This window comes from Pinus tabuliformis, chromosome 1_2 (genome assembly GCF_031772625.1).
Source record: "Pinus tabuliformis cultivar Carrire ecotype Pingquan chromosome 1_2, CPIR1, whole genome shotgun sequence".
In the NCBI taxonomy this organism is placed as follows: domain Eukaryota; kingdom Viridiplantae; phylum Streptophyta; class Pinopsida; order Pinales; family Pinaceae; genus Pinus; species Pinus tabuliformis.
The window spans coordinates 1,279,088,133-1,279,104,051 of NC_142298.1; the positions used below are offsets into that span (position 1 = coordinate 1,279,088,133).

At 38.3% G+C, this 15,919-nt stretch overlaps 1 long non-coding RNA gene across 5 annotated transcripts; it reads left to right on the plus strand.

The window, feature by feature from the left end:
• On the plus strand, positions 1–15,181 carry LOC149210899 (uncharacterized). 5 transcript variants are annotated; one of them, XR_016252315.1, is made up of 6 exons: positions 1–748; positions 990–1,118; positions 1,244–1,312; positions 1,844–1,923; positions 2,155–2,208; positions 14,602–15,181. It is a non-coding gene; the product is annotated as an uncharacterized LOC149210899 (long non-coding RNA). The 5 variants fall into 5 exon arrangements; XR_016252313.1 differs by lacking the exon at positions 14,602–15,181 and having other exon boundaries at positions 1–382; positions 698–748; positions 2,145–3,132; XR_016252312.1 differs by lacking the exon at positions 14,602–15,181 and having other exon boundaries at positions 1–382; positions 698–748; positions 2,155–3,132.
• Positions 15,182–15,919: the final 738 nt, after the last annotated feature.

Below are 15,919 nucleotides of genomic sequence, written 5' to 3' on the forward strand. Positions count from 1 at the left end.
TATTTTATCCAAAGTCTGGAAAATTATGGTGACAAACATGAAACTTAGGTGCATGCAAAGTTTATTATATAGCTGCCACCTCTCACGCAGCTGGCTACCACTGTCTGCCACCGTCTGCCACCTCTCAAGTAGCTCGCTACCACATTAAGGTACCTTCCTAATTTCTGAAGGAAAGGTGATTCTGTAAGCCAAATTGATCGACACAATTTCCATTGCTATGCTGGATGGATGGATTGAAATCTTTAATTTCTCCGGTTTTAGTTTAAACAATTCATGGAATATTTCTACATTTTCTGCAATAATAGTTCTTCGTTTATTTATTTATTCTTTCCTGTTTCCTGGGCAGAGCACTGAGTGCAAAGAGTTGATTCATATTTGCAAGGTACCTAGCAACTCCGTCCCAACACTTCTGGGGATGTGCTTCATCTCTTTTTTCTTTTAATTCTGCAATGAATTGCCTAATTGTTGTTCTCAGTTGTTTGTCTGCTCCCCGGCATGGCCATGCATGCGTTTCTTTTTTCATTCTAATTTTGGTTCTGGTTGATGTTTTCTTTTGTTTGTATTGTTTCATCTGCGTTTCTTTTTTCATTCTAATTTTGGTTCTGGTTGATGTTTTCTTTTTCATTTTTCTTTTGTTTGTATTGTTTCATCTGCGGAACTATTTTTTTTTCCTTTAATTTTAAATTGCGGAATGCAGAGTAGAGGGAAGGCAGACAGAAAAGGAATCCCTGATTTCGAATTCACAGAGGTATGCTTTTGTTTGGTTTAATGTGAATCCATAGACAGATATTTCGAATGTTTTCAAACTAGTGTATATATAGAAAGCGGATGCTGCCTGTTAGATTATGGCCTCGCTTGGATTGGTTCGGATTCCTCTGTTTCTCAACAATTTAATCCTTAACACGCGTGGCTTGCTTTTTGTAGTGCTCTCTGCATCAGTCTTTTTTTCCATCTTTATCTTTCTGAGGTCGTGTTTCGTTGGTTTGCAGGTGAGTGAGAAGAGCAGAAGATAACGATAAACTCAATATTTTTTGATGTGGATGTGGAATTGGCCTGTGCGTGACATCGCTAAATGCGGTCGTTCTTGCCTCACCGATTCAGCCCTCGTCTCCATGAAGGTAGGGTTGCATTCCTCCGATTTTCTTTCATTCTGGCTTTGCGGAATTAATCTGACAAAACCTAACTCTGCTAGACAATGGATTGGTTTAGGAGAGTGTGACAGTTTTTATTATTTTTATCTCAGGGGAATTGCAGGGTTTTAATGCAATGGAGAAAGCCCATTGGCATTTCAATTGAAAGCGAGCCATTCCAGGTATTTTCTGCGTACACGTCAATTGGTTTAAATTTCTTTGGTGGGTTGTTAGGGTTTCGCTGAACTGTTACTAAAATGGAGTTGTCTACCGACGCAACAAAATAGCTCGCCTGAAGGCAGTTTTTAGTTGGGGTAAATTTTTTAATAGATTAGCACCACTAAAACCTTTGCGGCACCTAAAATACTGAGGTTTAACAGCTGTAATTAAAATTTTCAAAAAATTACCAGAATTTTTATAATCTTGTTAAAATTCCTAAACTATTTTGTAGATTTTTTAAACTACGCGTTAAAGAATATCGTATGTTTAAAGGAAGAGCCTCTCTGTTGAAAGACAATCAGATGAGGAGAGTGAGTTTGCTTTTTCGTTTTATTTTTCTATTTGCCCAGAATTTAATCTTTAAAAAGATTTTTCAGCTTTGATAGTTGGCTTGACTGAGGGCTAATACTGAGGTTTAACAGCTGTAATTAAAATTTTCAAAAAAATTACCAGAATTTTTATAATCTTGCTAAAATTCCTGAACTATTTTGTAGATTTTTTAAACTACGCGTTAAAGAATATCGTATGTCTTAAAGGAAGAGCCTCTCTGTTGAAAGACAATCAGATGAGCAGAGTGAGTTTGCTTTTTCGTTTTATTTTTCTATTTGCCCAGAATTTAATCTTTAAAAAGATTTTTCAGCTTTGATAGTTGGCTTGACTGAGGGCTTGATTTCAATAACCTTTAAAGGTATAATCTGACCTTACGGTTGTCTCTTATAACGTGTGATTCACTTTATGACTATTATGTTTTCGATTGACCACTAACTCTGAGCTATGCACTGATGTCTCTGGAAGCCGTGTGCAGAAGACTGGTACTGATATTCTGATGGTCATTCAACACGATCTCCTTGAGCTGAAGGTGAGTGGCGTCAATGCATTTTGTATAATTTCCAATTGCTGCGTCCCAATTCAAGCACTGAGTACAAACAGTGTGTATTATGTCAAAAATTATGATAACTGTCTACGATTACTGTATTTTGCGATCAATTATAGGCGTTTTCAAAAGATTAATGTATTCTCCTAAAAGCCAACTGCAATGGGGAATGTGGATTTATTTATTTCTTAAATAAAATTAATATCGTTATAAATGATGCTTAGTTAGATGTTTCTCCGGTTTGTGAGGGCACCAATTCAAGCACTTAGTATATACTATGAGAGCGCTTACTGGTATGTAATCACTTGACAACAGAGACCCCAGTACTATTTTCTTGCTACCAGGAATCCAAACAAATAGAGAATAAAAGGGTGAGATGAACACCATACCTGAGATTGAAATAGGTCATAGGATGCCCTGCTGCTTGCTCGCTTGCAACTGCTTCATCTTTTTGTGCTTCCTACTTCCTCCCAATCTGGTAGATACTCTAGTGGACTTCATAAATCTCTGATCTCAAACCAGTTATTTCTACAATGCAGAAAACTCAGATTTTGCAATTCCCAGCGTTTGCTCAAACTCTAATAGGTAAGAAGAGCACTCAGACAATATGATGCGAGTTGTAGCCACAAATTTATACACGAAATGCTTTAGGTTTGAATAGGATATAACCCTACGCGTCTGTGATAGCGCTGTCCAAATAAGTAAGCATTCTCCAACTCACGCTGCTTCGATGGTTTTCTATGTCGTTGGATATCCATTCCCAGGTCACTCTTGTTTCAGGTAATCATGTGAAACAAATAATATGGTAAGTTGAAGCATTTTGGAGTAGCTACCATTTGTTGCAAGTGATCATGTCCATTGACAACTCTGTTTTATACGTGTCGTCTTAATAAAATGTTTAATTGCATATCCAACATATGGTGTTGCATGTTTGGGGTGTCGTTTTAATAAAATGTTTAATTGCATATCCAACATATGGTGTTACATGTTACATGTGCCAAGAACAATTTTGTATGGTGTTGCATGTTACATGGGCCAAGAACAATTTTCAAAAAATCTGTTTCTTTTGGGACATGTTCATTTTCCAATCTGGAAAAAGGTGTTCAATTTTTTTGAACTTTTTTAAATTATGATTTTTTCAGATCTTAGTTCACTGAATTAGTGAATTTTATTTTGGACAAAAACATAAAAAATTAACACTCATTTTTTAAATTTTTATTTCAATTTTTTTTATCAAAATCCTATAATAATATTAACAAAATATAACAAAAATTTATTATATAAATGATGATATTTAGAAAAAACACACCTTAATTTTATTTTAATAAATATTTTTTTTTACATAAAATTTAAAACATGCCAGTGATATTTAAATAAACGCCTTAAACTTGGTAAAAATTTAAACTTGGTAAAAATTTGTGAATCGTGACATAAATGTTTTCTCTGCTAAATAACAACATAATTACTAAATTAAACTTGGTAAAAATTTGTGAATCGTGACATAAATGTTTTCTCTGTTAAATAACAACATAATTTACTAAAAAATTTAATCTGGATTTCAGCAATGAAAAATGCGGCCCACAAAAAGATTTAGATTAATTTAAATGTGTGGAGTTAGTGACAGTCCTCTTAGTGCAACAATTTAAATTTAATCTTGAACAACTAAATTTAAACTTGGTAAAAATTTGTGAATCGTGACATAAATGTTTTCTCTGCTAAATAACAACATAATTTACTAAATTAAACTTGGTAAAAATTTGTGAATCGTGACATAAATGTTTTCTCTGCTAAATAACAACATAATTTACTAAAAATTTTAATCTGGATTTCAGCAAGGAAAAATGCGGCCCCACAAAAAGATTTAGATTAATTTAAACGTGTGGAGTTAGTGACAGTTGGAAATTGAGCTTATTTAAAGCCCTTCCCAAAAGCAAACAAGCATTGCAGCGATTTCTTCTCAGCCTCTTTAACATTGTGGTTTTGGCTTGGCTTGGCTTGTTTTGTTTGACGTTCTTCATTAGTAATGTAACGCAGAGAGGAGTTGAGGAATCAACCCACGAACGCTCCTCTCAAAAGAAATTTGAAATTAAAACTCACTGTGATACAACACCCACATGAATTGAATTCATGTCAGCTAGCTTCTTTGCCGAAAGCACGAGAAATGGTGCACAAATCAAAAAAGGCATTCCCTTGCGGCAGGGACTACCGGCTGCATGCAGCACTTGTTAGCTATGTTTCCTCTGACTTGATATCATCGAATAATTTTATATGCAGAATAAGAACACCAGATTCTCATTGGACTGACAAGGGAAAAGCTTAACTAATCGAGATTGTACAGCCTTCCGTATGAGGAAAATGGTATTCCCTTGATTGATTGAGATATGGAATTTCCTTTGAAAAAAGTGTCGAAAGATAAATAGTGTACTTATTTTTAAATTTCTTCAACCTTATAATTATTCATTTTGAAGAAAACATTAATAGTCTTCCATTTGAGCATAGGCAGCTAGTTTGATTCTAGATTTTCTTCCACTTTGAAAATTTATTTTTGGAGTAATTGACAATAAGTGATGCCATGTGCCGCCCATAAGAGTTAGATTCTTAGTCATTCATATATGTGTATATATTATTTAAATGAAATAATAATTATAGTTATTAAGAGATTCTTTATTTTTCAGAGGGTTTTATGATATTAATTTTAGAAATTAAATTATTATGAAGAAAATATTTTGTTGGATATTTATTCTTTTACATACTTATATATAATAATTTACTTCGCTATAAAAATTTTGTTCAACATTGAGTGAAAAAAACATTTTTATAAAATACATACAAGTAAGAAAAGGAAATTAGAATTCCTTCTTACGTATTGTTATAACTTAAAATCACACTCTCTCAATTTTATTAGAGAAGCATGAGGGTAGAAAGCTAGAGATGGAACATCTCTCTCATAGAAACTATAAAAGAAACACTTAATTTAAACCTTCCAAGACTCTTAGAGCATTAACAATCAAAATTTAAATCATTTTTAACCCTTGGCAACAAGAGTTGGACATACCTACAACACACCCAAAGAGCATTGACAAGTCAATAAAAACATCAACAATCTCCCCCGAAACTTGTATTTACTTGACATTAATGACTAGAGTTGACATCAATTGCAACCAACTATCAACATGCTCAATAATCAACCCCACTAGAATTGATGACAACGCCACCAAACATCATAGATCATTGATGGAAACACCACCACTTGGATGCCATTGTTTGCTTACTCTATCCATTTTATTTTGAGAAGAAAATGGTTGATCACTCTCACTCTCCCCCTTTCTCAATCTCCATATTCAATATTAATGTACACATTTCATCTCAGCTCCAAGTGTTTTCTCTACCCATGAACTTAATCAATTCAATGATTTTGACATTTTGATGCTTAAGTTAAAGGGTGATGGCATTAAGTTTGGGAATGGAATTCCGGCTAAGTGAAGGGATAAGATTATTTTCCTATTCGTCACAATTAGGTCTATTTAAATGATGCTTTCCTTTTAAGTTCTTTCAAATATGACATTTTGGGGAATCATCCATAGTTCACATTCATGATTCAATACATCTCAATAGATTTCATCTCAAAATATGAAACAAAGAGAATTTATTTCACCCATGTAGATGAGCATCTGCACGCTAACAACATTGAATCATATCTAATTGTATGCAATATCAATTTCCAAAACACTTGTTTGCTAAAATCATGTTACAAGTAGGAAAGTTGGCGCACAAACACAATACACACATGGGATCAACAATCCATAATTAAACATTTACTCAAATACAAAGACATCAGACTACATATATTAGAGGATAATTATACAATTTCATTACATAAAAGTCTATATAATCTCTCCTAATTTACACAATCAATTAGCTATTTTCTCTCTTTACACTTCTCATCCACGCTAGGATATTCTCTTCCTCTGCCGGTCCTTTCTACTAATCATATTGTCACCTATTGAAAATATCTACCTATTAGCCAAAATTTACACATGTTCTCTTTTCTATAAGTTAGAAAATATATCATGACAAAATGAAGGTTTTTTAACTAGCAATCCTTTTCTTTGATTACATATTTCCCTACTTCTAGAAGCTAATTCCAATTGATCCTAACAAACTAATTACATATATTCCTTAAGGAAACTTTTTTTTTTTTTTGTAGGCTAAGGTGTTTCTCTCTTTTTTCTATTACTTCAAATCAAAATACATATCAAAAAAAGTTGCCTTCTACTCGCCCTCTTGGGGAAACCGAGTGTTTAAGCCACCTGAAGTTCTTAATAGCCGCCCAAAAATAAAAGATCCATAGTCTGGTTGTCCAAGCTAAATACACTAAGCAGTCTTTCAGATTTCTAGTCCTACTTACTTGCATATAACAGATTTCAGCATCTAATACTTGGAACACACTAGAATTATCTATACTATGTATTTTCATCAAAATTAAAAAACATATCTGAAATTACTCAGCTTCTGCCTCTGGACGTTGGGTTGTCTCCTTGTTTGCATTCTGATTTCCTTCCTTTATCAGTTGCTGGATCTCGTCCAGCTTCTTCTCCTGCATCTCCAAGGAAATCTGGATAATTCGGAGCTCCCTCCTCAGGTTGGGAACCCCCTGCGCAAGTTCAGCCATCTCTGTTGCAGCTTGCTCCAGAGCTTTGGCCAGCAATCATTTCATAACCCAGTAAATATGAAGGGACTATTTAAATAAAGACATCCTGCCCCTAGTGTTACTAGGGTCGTGGAGGAGGAACTCCCAGTCCTCCATCTCAGAATCCGACTGAGCTTGAATGGCATCTTCCTCCATATTCTGTATAATTCTTCTAATTCTGGGGTTCATGTTCTGGTTATATGCCTTCTATGCTTGCTTGATTTTCCTGTCTAGCGACCGGCTTGTCGTTTTGCCCGTTCTCCCCCTCTACCCACGTTGACCTCCCCTTGCTCCTCGGTATCTGCTCGCTCCTCTGCCTCTCGTGCTGCTCGGATCCGTTCCGCTTCGAGCCTGTCTGCTTGCCCTCTGTCTGCCACTCTACCTTACCCTTCCTCCCCGTTGTCCCGGCTGCTCATCGCTGTTTTGCTGGTTCTCCCATCCTTCTACAGTTCTGCTACGCTCCTTATCCCGCCTGCATTTAGCTTGCCAATCCTCCTCCTCCTCAGAATCATCGTAAACTTCATATATTTCTTCGATTGTTTCTTCCTTCGCAATCGCCTTACCTTTTCTATCCCTTTCCCTGCCTACCTCGGCTTCCATTTCTTCTGTGATCCTTGCTCTCTTTCTCGTTTCCATGGCCGCCTCAGTAGGTTTTCGGCGTAAACTCTCTCTGTAACTGCTCACCACCTCCGTTCCTCTCCTCGCTCTCGGGGTTCCAATGCAATTCACTTGCTGTTGAATCCCTTGTTGCCGCTCATTTATAATCCTTCTTTCCCTACTCCTCTTGCCTATCAACTTGGCCTTTCGATGCCACCTGTTGATTCGCCCTCTGCCTTTCCTATCAACTGTCCGACTTGCTTCATTTCCATTTATGGATTCTGACATACCTCTTTTTCCTCCACTCCAAACACTTGCGTTAATTATCTTGCTGCGAGGTGATTTCTTCATTCCTGTCTCCACACACTCCTGCTGTACTACATCATGCCTGTCCATGATATCCTTTCTTCGCCTTATCTGACATTCATTAAATGTCTGGGCCTGCCGATCCAACTCACCTGCCCGTCGCACGAATGCTATGATTCTCATTAGTTGCTTGTTCATTGTTTTCATTCGTTGCTTGTTCATGGTCCTCATTAATAATACTGGGCAATTCCCCCCACTCTTTGTTGCGCCGCAAAGATCTCCACTGATTGTCAACCTTGCCGCTTCGATCCTTGCAACCCCGATTCGCAAGGAAATCTGCCGCTCGATTTCCACTCCTTTTCACATGATTAAATATTTTGTATTCAATTTTTTTCAGAAGGTCCGCTATTTCTTGAACGATCCCTGCCGTGCGCCAACTGTTGGTAACCTTCTCCCAATTCTTCCCGTTACTCTTTAGAATTTCAATTGCCATATGGGAATCTCCTTCTATTTCCAGTTTTCTATAACCGTTTCGGATCGCAATTCTCAATCCCTGGTGAATCGCCCATAATTCGGCTTCATTATTTGTCATCTCGCCACCCCACTCTGCATAAATCCATCTGGTGTTTCTCTGGCTATCTCGGAAAATTCCCCCGAATCCAGCATTACCTGGGTTCCCCTTTGAAGCCCCATCAAAGTTCAATTTCATAAAGTTGTCTTTGGGGTAAGCAAACTTGTCGTGGCTTTGAGGTCTCGTAATAAATCTATCAATTTTCTTACTATGCACCATTTCAAAATTCAAATTTAGGTTCTTAAGAATTTTCTCTTCTCCCTGGTCAGCTTTCCAGTCTTCCGCATCCCACTTCTCTACCAAAATTGATTCTCTAGTTAAGTTCACTACTCTGTCCCATATTTTTACCGTGTTTTTAGCTTTGTCTTGGAAAACTCTGCGGTTCCTTTCTTTCCATACCATCCAGATCATAAAACCGGCAATGAGATCCCAGGCCTTACGGATTACTTTACATTGGAATTTTTCTTTCTGCCATTGAAAAATCACTTCATTTGTTTCTCTCGGTGACCTCTCAGGTTTCTGGAATAATTTCCCGATTTCCATCCACAGGTTCCTGGCATAAACACATTTGATTAGTAGGTGCTCTTGAGTTTCCGCTTCTTTATTACACAGGTAGCATTTTGAAGGCCCACTGAAGCCTTTCTTTTGAAGTTTATCCCATGTCAGGATCTTACCCTTAGCTACTAACCATGCAAAGAGAGTAATTTTCGGCCACCAGTTTTTGCCCCAGATGATCTTCCAATCTTGGTTTTCATCAGCTGTTCCCTGATGGTCAGCCAGATAGTACGCCTCCTTGACCGTAAAGGATCCTTTCATAGACTTACCCCATCTGAGGATATCCCTACCCGTTCGCGCTTTGACTTTCCTGGATTCTACCTCTTCCATGAACGCTTCCTGCTGCTCTTGATTTATCTCCATGCCCCATTCCTCTGGAGTTGTCCATTTCTGCCATATTCCATCCAGTTCGATTTCCTTCCAATAATCTTTGACATATATACGATTGTCTCCTATCCTCTCCTGTATATTCTGGATTTTTTGTATTCTACACATTTTCTCCCTCTGTTGCCAATTCTCATCCCAGAATTTGGCCTCCCCTCCTTCTCTAATTTCCCAGAAAGCATTCTTATCTACTATACTTCGATTTTGACAGGCTAGATCCCAGATTGTCGATCCCTTCGGGGTTTCCTGCATTCTGTAAATACTCTCTGTAGTATCTGGCATAGCGTACTTGTGTCTCCATATTTGTTTCCATAGATCATTACCCCCTCTCAGCCATCGCCACCAAAGTTTTGCACCAAGCACCTTGTTGAGTTTGTCTGGATCGCGTAGACCCAATCCTCCCTCCTCCTTTCGTTTCGTCAGATGTTTCCATGATACTAAGGCCCACTTCTTCTGCTGGGCCGAGCCTCCCCATATGAACTTCCTCAGGATTTCTCTGATCTTAGTGCATACCCCTTGAGGCACTACCATAATTGATAGTGGATATATGGGGATTGCCTGTAGCACTGATTTTACGAGTACAATCCTTCCAGCAATGTTTAAGGTTCTGAAAGCCCAGTTAGCCACTCTGTTTTTTAATTTCTCCAGGACTCCTTGCCAGTTTTTCTGTTTTTTAGAGTTGAAGTCCAAAACGTTTCCCAAGTATTTGGTTGGGAGGTTCCCTTGCTTGAAATCCAGCATCCTGGTCAAGTGGCTTTTAACTGGCTCTATGGTATTGAATATGAAGGTGCAAGATTTTTCTTTATTGATTTCCATACCCGATGCTTCCGCAAATAAGTCCAAGACCTTCTTCAGATTTCTCACTTCTTTTACGGTTGGTTCCCCAAATAACATGATATCATCAACGAATTGCTGATGGGTTATTGGCAGTTCATTGCCCCATAGTCTTAGCCCTTTGATTTTATTTGCTGCTCTTTCTTTCTTAAGGTATCTGCCCAGGCCTTCTGCTACAAGAATAAAGAGGAAAGGAGATAGGGGATCGCCTTGTCTTATTACTCTAGAAGCCTTGAAGGTTTTCGAGGGGGTTCCATTGGTTAAAATTGAGAAGTTTGGGGTTGATATAAGACTATGAACCCACTTTATCCACCTGCTCCCAAAACCAAAACTTCCCAAAATTTCTTCCAAATATTGCCAATTGATCCTATCACAAGCTTTTGACAAGTCTAATTTAACCATCATTCCTTTTTGTTTCTTTTCCTTCAAAGAGTGGATTACTTCTTGCGTGACCACTAGACCATCTAGGATTTGTCGACCTTCTACGAACTCGGTTTGTTCAGGGGATATCAGACTATATAGCAGGGGTTTTGAAGTCTTTTGGCCATCATGGATGAAATTATTTTATAGATAACATTACAAAGAGAAATGGGTCTAAATCCCTTAGCATCCTCTGAATTATCGCTTTTAGGAATCAAAGTGAAAAACGTGGAGTTAAGAGCTGGCCATACCTTTTGGTTTATACGAGATTCTTCTATCAGTTCCAGAATTTCCTTTCCCATGAAGTGCCAGCCCGCTTGGTAGAAATCGACCGTAAAACCATCCGGTCCTGGCGCTGTTCCTTTCTTCATGCTCATCACTACTTCCTCCACCTCTTCCATACTAGCAGCTCTCATTAGGGCTCTATTCTGATCTTCTGTAACAATTCTAGGAATTGCAGTGCAAACTTCCTTTATAGCTTCAGACCTGTCTACTTGAGGTTCTGTCAGTATTCCTTTGTGATACTCCATCAGCACTTTTTCAATCCCTTCCTGATCAACAATCCTCTCTCCTCTCTCGTTTTTGATAGAAAATATTCTGTTCCTTTGCCTGTGTTGTACCATTGCTTGATGGAAAAATCTAGTATTCCTCTCCCCCTCCCTGAGCCATTTTATTCTAGATTTCTGTCTCCATAGGACTTCTTCCTGCTTTCTCCTCTCCTCAAGTTTTCCTAAAATTATCCCTTCTTTTCTGCTGCTTTCCTCTGTTCTTCCTTCGTTTATTATCCTTTGTTGCAAAGCTTCCATTTCTTCTTCTAACTTCCGCTTTTCCTCCATGATATTTCCAAATTCTTCCTTGTTCCATTTCTTTATCCTCCCTTTTAGTTCCTTAAGCTTGAGTTGGAAGGTATGCATTTTTCCTTTACCTTGTACTGTGCTTTGCGACCACCATTCTTCCATTTTTTCTAAGAATTTCGGGTGTCTAAGCCAGAAGGCTTCAAATCTGAAGGGCTTCTTGCCAAGATTAGCCTTAATGTCCACTTCCAATCTAATCGGCCAATGATCCGAGCCGAGAGAAGGCATGATCTTTGCTTCTACGAATACATCTCTATTCATAATTGTTTTTGATACTAAAAACCGATCTATTCTGGATGCTATCTGATTTTTCCCCCCTCTCCTATTGTTCTATGTGTAGACTCCGTTGATAGTTGGTAAATCAACCAGCCTCAGACCATCTATCATATCATTGAACATTTCCATATACTGGTCTGTTTTCCTTATACCTCCCTTTTTCTCTTTTAGGGACCGGATTACATTGAAGTCCCCACCTACAATCCATGCTGTCTCCGGGTGAAGTCTTCTAGTTGCTTGCAAATTTTTAATGAAGTTTTCTCTGTCTCCCGGAGTATGAGGACCATACACCCCTGAAATGATAACCCTTTCTTTTGTCCTCGCTATTCTTCCCATTCCTGTAAGGATTCTGTTCATACTGGTCCAACTCTCGAAAATTATCTCATTTGGGTTCCACAATATTGCAATGCCTCCTGCTGAACCGATTGCATCTTGTCCCATGACTTCGTATTGGAGTTTATTATTTTTTATTATTCCTTCCATCTGCTGCATGGTGATCTTTGTCTCTTGTAGAATCATGATGCTTGGTCTGTCTTTTTTTAGTTTCTCTTTCATATATCTCTGTTTACCCTTACTATTCAAACCCCTAATATTCCAGCTGATAATAATCATTTTAAACTTTTTTGGAGGAGTGGAAAAATACCTCGGAAAGAGGTATCACTTTACCTGAGTTTATCAATATTTCGCCAACTGTTTGTATCGTTTCATTCATTGTTTTCCTCCCTCTTTTCCTGCTGCTCTTGCCAGTCCCACCTATTCCAATCTGATCTTTTTCCTGTTCTCCTGATATAGTATCCTGTTTTTCCATATTCTCCCCATTCCTTTCTTTATATTTTTGAAAGGTCTCCTTATATAGTTGTTTTTGGCTGTCTGGTATGAATCTTTCGTCTAAGTTCTTCCATTCCTGAATTAGTTGTCTCATAATTCTTTCTTCCTCTGCCTCGTTTTCTTTCTGATTTTCCGTTTCCATTTGAGATTGGTCCATTAGTATTTCTATCTTTTCAGCTGCTTGCCTTTCATGCATTTCTCTTGTTCCTGTATCTTTTTCTCTGGTTTCTTTGATTATTTCCATGGGTTCGTTTTCTGGATCCTCTTCCTCTGCCACTTTCTCCTCGCCCTCTTCACTGCTGTCCTGGAGTATTTTGAACTTGTTTTTACTTTCAATATTCAGTGACTCCGTTTGTGTCTGCACCCTTATTCCTTCTTTACCTGCTTTCTTCTTTCTGTTAACCTGTTGGAAGCCCTTATCATTCTCCTCGGTTCTCTCTGTTTCCCTTTGTTGTTCTTCTCTTTTCCTAGTGTATTCTTCTTCCTTATTTAGAGGGCATTGTCTGTATAGATGACCATACTCATGGCATCTTCTGCATCTGAAGGGGATATGCTCATAATCTAATGGTTGTTGCCAGACTTCATCATGGTATTCCAGTTCTATGAATTCTGGCAGAGGTTCAGCTATATTCATGTAAACACACAATCTTGCGTATGACGTATACTTACCTTTCTTCGTTGCTTCTGCTACCTTGGCAAAGGCACCGATCGTATTACCTATCCCTTCCATAATCTCAAGGTCCCAAAATTCCACTGGTAATCCAAACAATCTGACCCAGATCGGGGCTTCCAGCATCTTTTCATTGTCAGGATTGTATCTTTCTTCCCAATATTTCATGAACAGTCCCGCGTTGTTCATGAAGTATGGTCCTTCCTCAAAAACCCTTTCTTTATCTCCCAGATTCGCAAATATTGCTGTAAAAAACCCTTTTGCTCCCAAGTTTAGCTCTACATGCCCCTTTGGTCTCCATCTCTGGTAAATCCACCTGTACAGATCTTTTTTCGTAGGCCAATATCCTACGAACTTGCAGATCAGTGCATGATCTTTCATATAACTGTTGTACTCCTCCATCTTGTTATTGGGTATGACGTATCTGGGTTTCTTCTGTGCCCTAGGTAAACACTTTCCTCCGGTCTTCATTTGCCACAGCTTGCCCATCACTGGTGCTTCTTTATTATTCTCCCTGGCCTCATTCTGGATACCGCTGCCGCTTGCCTCTCCTGCAACTATGTTCTTATAGGAGGGGATCTCTCCCCTCCCTTGCCGGTTTTCCATTATTGCGCTCAGCACCCGCTGCTTGAGAAATTTCCGTTCCTGCGCGTGGTTTCTTGATCTTCCCTCCGCTCCGCTCCAACTTCCCCTGCTCTTTCCCCCTTCGCTCGCTCCTTCCCGCGTTCCCTACTATTCCACCTGCAAACCCTAGCCCGCCGCTCGCCTGGTTACCATCAGCATCGCTCCATTCCTTAAGGAAACTTTAGCGCAACTTCCTAACTATAAAAATTTATATAAATTAAAGATTTACAATTTAAAGAAATTACTAAACAGAACCAACTTCCATGATAAAATCGTGAACACCCCTAAGGTCTAGTTAGAAATTTGATTTTTGAGAGACTGTGTACTTGCATCACTAATCAAAAATCAAGCACATCGTCTTTGAAACAAAATTTAGAACTATCAAACCCAAAACAAAAGCCATGGAATCGAAATGGTAAAATTGATTCATGCTTAACTATATGGAGGTCAACGATATATGATTTTCAAAACACTTAAGAGCCATGATTAGTGTCTCTTGCATGGTCATTAAACTCAATTGTATTATCCATCTATAATGCCCAAAACTAGTTAACCAATATTTCTCGTTATAGGGCTAGAGTGTGTGAACACTATGTAGAGCCTTGAACCTGTACCTTCCCATACACCTCTCAGCCTCCTTTTCCCACTCATTTCATCCACCAAGTTGATTAAATCATTGTATTTTAGGACTTTTTACATGGTTTTCTAACTATGCTAAGTGACTGTTGTTTGGTTTAGAATTTTGGTTCAGAGTGCTGCGTTTTCACAGCCAACACAGGTTTCCGCAGCTGATCCAGGTTTCTGCAGCCAGCACAGGATTCCGCAGCTGTTTTATTAAACAATATGTTACAGATGTCCTCTGAGAAGATGAGCCACATGGGCAAGTTCCAGGGGTCAAGGACATGGTACGTGTCCCTCCAGATCACCCAGAATAGCCATAAAAGCCCGCGGTCAACGAGGAGGCAAATACCGGTCAACAGAAGTGTTCAGCGGTGGCACGGCTCTGCGTTGCTCTGTTTTTGGGCACGTGAAGCTAGGTGGCATCATCCTCAGCCACAGAGACAATCTAGAAGCACGAATCCAACAGCCATATTCTCCAGATTGAATGAACACGATGACAGTTACCTAGATCCGGGGACGCAGAGGATTCACGTGTTTTTAAACAGCTGGTTGAATAGCATAGATCTCGTTAAAGTAGTTTGCTTTCTCCCTATAAATAAATCGTCCTTGAACGCTGTAGAGTTAATCGGTTTGTAATTGTTTTTTGTAATCATTTTGTATGTAATTTTGAGCTCCCCACTGTACTTTACATTTGCTATCAATACATGAGAAGACTGTTTTGCATTTAAGCGTATAACTGCTCCTTGAACCGGCTGAAGTAGGCAGAGGGCCCCTGTTTGCTGAAGCCCTGTACAGTAACCTTTAATTTCCTGCATTTCTTTTTCTTGTTTCATGTATATTAGCTGTACAGATGTCTTTTAAATTGCTGCGTTTTTATTTCTTTTCAACATGTATATTAGTTGTACATAAACTTTGATTTCTGTTGATTTACATTTCTGCACTTTTATGTTCATGACTGATCAGTGTGTTATGCAGGTTTCTTAGGCAAGCCCGGGACAGTTTTCCTTCTTTTCTTTTCATAACTAGTGGCATGCGTGATCATCTTGTCTATGTTGCTGACCTTTATTGTTTTGCAGTTTTGATTTTCCTTACTGTCATTTCTTTAACTTGCATATTTACTTTCTGCTCTTAGATATCAAGTTTTTCATCTATTGATGGTTCCTTTTCCATAATCAAATAACTTTATTGGGAGCCAAAATATCACTTAGTATAGCTTGATTTAGTTTTCTTTAGAACTCACATTACTTGACTTATCCATAACTGTTTCTTACATGATAAATTCAGCTGAAAGGCAAAAGGTTAAGAGAAAGTTAAAGTATTGTGACTAGTCTCTTTTATGTAGTTTCACTTAGATTTCACATTGCTTAACATTTCATGATATCTTTTCATGGAGAAGATTAAGTTGAAGAGTTGAAATAGTGTGAGATAGTTGTTCTTACTTTTAGTTGGATTTAATATAGATTTCA